Source organism: Anguilla rostrata, chromosome 2 (genome assembly GCF_018555375.3).
Source record: "Anguilla rostrata isolate EN2019 chromosome 2, ASM1855537v3, whole genome shotgun sequence".
Taxonomy (NCBI): domain Eukaryota; kingdom Metazoa; phylum Chordata; class Actinopteri; order Anguilliformes; family Anguillidae; genus Anguilla; species Anguilla rostrata.
Window position 1 is genome coordinate 3512370 of NC_057934.1, and position 5810 is coordinate 3518179.

General features: G+C 41.6%; 1 long non-coding RNA gene across 1 annotated transcript in view; it reads left to right on the plus strand.

The window, feature by feature from the left end:
* LOC135243944 (uncharacterized) overlaps nucleotides 1-3151 on the plus strand; it is a 43633-nt gene extending 40482 nt beyond the window's left edge. The window contains exon 2 of the long non-coding RNA XR_010326857.1: nucleotides 2564-3151. This is a non-coding gene — a long non-coding RNA (uncharacterized LOC135243944). The remainder of the gene's footprint in view (nucleotides 1-2563) is intronic.
* The last annotated feature ends 2659 nt before the right edge of the window (nucleotides 3152-5810 follow it).

Consider the following 5810-nt stretch of genomic DNA (forward strand, 5'->3'; position numbering starts at 1 on the left):
CTATTTTATTCCACATTTCTGAGAAAGGCATTGTCGTTTTGCAGACTGTGCCAAAAATTACATTCTCCTACACAGCCGCCGTGATCCCGCCGACGGCAAGGGAGCCAATGCAATTTAATTTAGTTCACCTCGAGCGCAAAATAGAAAAGTTATTGCATTACGGCCATCCAAACATCAATACGATAAAGACAGACTTTCTGAAGTAAAATGGGCTAGAATAAAAAAGTATTTGAAATCATTTGACAATCTAACTATAACGTTTCTGTTTTTAATTCACGCATCTCCAGAATTACAATTTTGATTCACGACATCGAAAGTCGGAAAATTACAGAATATTAAAAAAAGAAGGCAAAAACATCGACAGTGAGGGATGTGGAAGAGAATTACTTACGTCCAACTGACAGTTTTGTGCCGCCACCGAAAGTGTACCACAGTGATACAGACTCATTCACCCGCCGTACAAAAACCTCTCACTCAAGAGACACAGCCGTCCGTTGGTTTTTCCATTCTTTACGACTTTACGCAGCTATTCAAACGTATCAACGATTCGCACGGATAAATGCATGTACTCTTATTAGTACGTATCCCACGCAAACGTGTCGTGCTCTTCTGAGATTTTCATGAGCATATCTTTTATTTTAAGTCTACCTCTCAACGACTCTGATTCAGCCGGCATAAAATAGAACGTGGAACGTAAAATGCAAACAACCCGAAGAAACGTAATGTAAAATGAATGTATCGAAACAGATCGAATCTTCTAATATCACTGTGGAAAATATTGAAAAGCCTTGTTTGTATAGCCACTTACTGCCGACTTCCAGTTTAGTCCCGCTACGGAAAGTCCACCACAGTGAGTCAGCCTGATTAACTGGCTGCACAAAAACCTGCCTGTTGTGCACACTGTTGGCCCGTCAGACATGTGTAGCGCTAGGAGGTCCCCTGCTGGAGAATCTTAGAACGACAATTAAGATGATGTTTGTTAAGCTTATCAACGCAAGTCGTTATGGTGTCAGAGTCATCAATATTAAATATGTTTCAAAACACTTCCTATGACAAATGCTGTTCGATTCGTAGGAAATGATAAATGATGTGACGGTGACAGGTGTAGTAGCGAGAGATGAGCAGAGGAGCGCTCTTCACCTCCTCCTTTGGAAAGCGTCATAGTTTCCTGCTATTGTCGAATCCCAGAGGAATTCAATTCCATGGACAGCCATACAGGTAATCATTCAACCTAATTTAATTTGTATTTTTCTTAGTCTTGCTCAGACCTTATTTTGAACACAACTTGAACGGAAAGCATTCTTGATACGATGGCCACTTTAACTGAATTTATAGTTTCGTCTTGATTAGTGCCGTTTCTACCCCAGGGATAATAACACTGATATGAAAGTGGAAATTTCTATCCTGAGTCACTGAAGGATCACAGTCTGTTAAAGTAATCAATACATCCTCCGTGTATTCCTTGACTCCTTGTGTGTTGAAAATATATGTAGTGGCTAACTTCATTTTCATTGTTTATTTTCCCCTGGGGATCCTTGCCCTCACTTGCCCTGAGTTCACAGATCAATTCAGCTTTGTTTCCTCGCCCTGAGTTCAAGTGATTGCTGGATCCCTGTCCCTCACTCCATAGTCATGGACCGCTGCAGATTCAATCCTCCCGAAGCCAAGCCTCAACATAGCCTGGATCTCCAGATGTGTCACCTGGACCCTCAAAACTGCACTTCACTGAACTACACAATTTGGACTTCAGTTAATCCTGTTTTTTTTTTTTTAATCTGTGAGGTGGTTTCCAGGTGTCTTCAGATGTAGTGAAGAGTTTGCGGGTGAGAACAGAACACCAGGTTCATGAGTTCACAGCGAACCACAGGTTTGCAGGCTTGGATCAGCATCTGTGGGGACGATCACACAGCGCCAGTGAAGCAGTACCAGAGGGAGATCCCCAGACTCTGGGCAGTGACCCTTTTATCTGGCCACTCTGGCCAGCGGCTGCTGTCCATGGTCCTGCACACACTGGGAATCAGGTGAGTGGGAGAGAGAGAGAGAGAGGGAGAGAGAGAAGGAGAGGGAGAGAGAAAGAGTGAGAAAGACAGATCACAGTAGGTAAAGACAGCAGTGAATAGAGCACGTGTCCCAGCTCTCCATGCACACTCTACTGTTCACACATCAGAGCTCCTCGAATTGTGTGTGACAGGATTTGTATAGAGGAAGGGGCTTTGCATACCTGTCCTGCCTCACTGCTCCACACACTTTAAGACCCCCAGCACTGATCAGTGACTGTCCAGTCCTTTCACAGACACTGACACAGGCAGCATTATGATGATGTCACACTTTGTACTGCTGGTGATGCTGGGACTCCTTGTACAGGGTAAGAAAGATGGATCAAATTTAACTTGGAATTTTGGTGGTAGTTCACATTTTCTTTGCTTACTTTAAAAAAATATATATTATTTTTAACAAGAGTTACCAGTTGTCAAAATTGCGAGAATATTGCATGTTACTTACGAAGATTTATCTGCATAGATTAATGTGAATTGACATCCATTTTCATTTTTTTCTGTTTCAGGATCAATGGCAGATATAGTTCTGACTCAGTCTCCAGCAGCTCGGTCTGTTCAGCTGGGAGAGACTGTCTCTATCAGCTGTACAGCCAGTGAGAGCGTTTACAACAATCTCCACTGGTACCTGCAGAAACCTGGTCAGGCTCCAAAACTTCTGATATATATTGCCACAAATCGCCAGACTGGGATTCCTGATCGTTTCAGTGGGAGTGGATCTGGGACTCAGTTCACACTGAAAATCACAGGAGTCCAGGCTGAAGATGCAGGAGATTATTACTGTCTGCAGCGCTATACGCCGATCACACAGTGTTATAGAGCCGTACAAAAACCTCCCTCAGTCAGACTGCACAGAGACTGCACTGCAGCTGGGACCTACTGCATGTGCTGAGGGGGGAGGCACTGGTCTGTGACCTAGAGGGGCTCTACTCAAATTCTGAGCTGTTTTGTGCATTAATAACTATCATATTCTACTATTTAATACAATTTCTCTAAATGTTAATGTGAGCACATCCAAACCTTCCTGTTGTGATCCATTTTAATTATATTAGCATAAACCTTTCATTGAAGGAATACACTTGAGATACTGGAGCTTATACACCTTATACACTTGAGATATCAGTACTTTGTAAACACAAGGATTAGATGCACAGATTTAATTAAAGACTGGAGTGGTGAATTGCAATTCAATTACATTTACTGGACCAGAGGTGGGACTCAACATGCACAAGTGAAACATCCTGAATGTAATAGTTTTTTTTTTGTTGTTTTTTTTTACATATTTGAGGTTTTTTCAGGGGTAAATTATAGTTAAGGATGTAATCAGATCTTTTGCACACTGGTCAATGTTACCTTAATTTTGATGATGAGACACAGAAACATTCTAGAATAAATCCTTTCCTGCAGTTGCACAGGATCTTTGGAAATTAATACCAAATTCCAATGAGCTACCGGCTACAGGGCATTCAGAGATGAGAGTGACTCTCACGCCCCCCAGCAGTGTTCCTCCTGCTCTTTCCCAAACTCCAAACTCAGCTCCATCTTCTGCACTGACTTCACTTTCACCCTTGGTTGTGAAAAAATGGGTACATCATAGGAAATCTCGCTCATTCATTTGCATGGATGTAGGTGCGAGCAAAAGCATTGTTCTTAAGTTTCGCAATGATTTACAATAGAAGGAATTTTCATGCTTAATGAAGACTAATTTAAGTTTAATTTTTTCCAAATTTGAATAAATTTGCAGGATAGACCCTGTGCTCCCTTCCAAATTTTCAAGTAATCAGAATTTTGTGGATGAAGAGGACACCACTATGGGATGTGCTTCAATGCATGACACAAGCTGCCATTACAATGTGTGACCACAGGGAGGAGACAGAAAATGCTGTTTTGCTCCTGATATGAAAGCACTACAATATAATGAGGGAGAGAAAACTACAGGGCCCTGTTTCATAAAGCAGGATTACTGAGTTTGCCGGGTAAGTGCGCTGAGTAGAACCCGAAACCGTCCAAAATATGGCACATGGACTGAAGTAAAAAGAGCTGCTCCAGGGTTTACTCAGGACCAATATCCAGTTAATTCAGTGACCCTGCTTTGTGTAAATAAACCCCCAGGCTGGTATAACATGTAGACCTAACCGGTGCAGTTTGAAGCAGCCCCGCAATGGAGTAGTCTGTCTATATATGCTGAACAGGATGTACAGTCCCCCCCCCCCCGTACATGTAAATGAGTGATCTGCAGTGAGGGAAAAGAAGTGGTTGCTGGGATAATGTGCATTGTGGGAGATGTAGTTTCTCTGTGCTTTCACAAAAGTGATGCGGGGCATTGAATAAATGGATATGGAAGGCATGACATAATGAATATGATATCAGATAGAAAAAAAAGAAATCAGAGATGAAACAATGTTCATAGTGACAAAAGGAAAAGCTAACTTTGACAATGTTTTAGTTCACATTCTTTTCACAAGAATATACAACATTTGAATGATTTCTTGTGCATATATGATATCACTGAACTTCTTATTTTGGATACCAAAATATCTATCAGAACAAATAGAAATGTATTAAATACACATTTTCTGAAATGTTAGTCCATATGCTGACACTCCTGACCATTTAAGGATCAATGAAAGCGTAATCTAATTTCAGAAAAAAATCACTTAATGCAGACAAAAAATATGCTGTCTGGGTAAAAACATCAGTGAATAGAGAACGTGTCCCAGCCCTCTATAGACCCACTGCTGTTCACACATCAGAGCTCCTCTAACTGTGTGTGACAGGATTTGTATAGAGGAAGGGGATTTGCATACCTGTCCTGCCTCACTACTCCACACACTTTAAGACCCCCAGCACTGATCAGTGACTGTCCAGTCCTTTCACAGACACTGACACAGGCAGCATTATGATGACGTCAAACTTTCTACTGCTGGTGATGCTGGGACTTCTTGTACAGGGTAAGAAAGATGGATCAAATTTAACTTGGAATTTTGGTGGTAGTTCACATTTTCTTTGCTTACTTTAAAAAAATATATATTATTTTCAACAAGAGTTACCAGTGTTGTCAAAATTGCGAGAATATTGCATGTTACTTACGAAGATTTATCTGCATAGACTAATATGAATTGACATCCATTTTCATTTTTTTTTATTTCAGGATCAATGGCAGATATAGTCCTGACTCAGGATCCAGCAGCTCGGTCTGTTCAGCTGGGAGACACTGTCTCTATCAGCTGTACAGCCAGTGAGAGCATTTACTACTCCAGTGTTAACAAGGACTTACTCAGCTGGTACCTGCAGAAACCTGGTCAGGCTCCTAAACTTCTGATTTATTATGCCACAACTCGCCAGACTGGGATTCCTGATCGTTTCAGTGGGAGTGGATCTGGGACTCAATTCACACTGAAAATCACTGGAGTCCAGGCTGAAGATGCAGGAGATTATTACTGTCAGCAGGGCTGGAGCACTCCGTTCACACAGTGATAGAGAGCCGTACATAAACCTCCCTCAGTCAGACGGCACAGAGACTGCACTGCTGCAGCTGGGACCTACTGCAGGTGCTGAGGGGGGAGGCACTGATCTGGAACACTGAGCAATGGTAGATTATTATAAAAACGTTCATACTCTCAAATCAAAACAATTTCCATATATATTAATATATTTCAAAGTATCCAAACTTTTCATTAGGAATACAATGTCGAAGAATTTCCAATGACTTCTCTTTATCTCTCAATGGCCAATAGACATGTGTTGTTCTGAAGC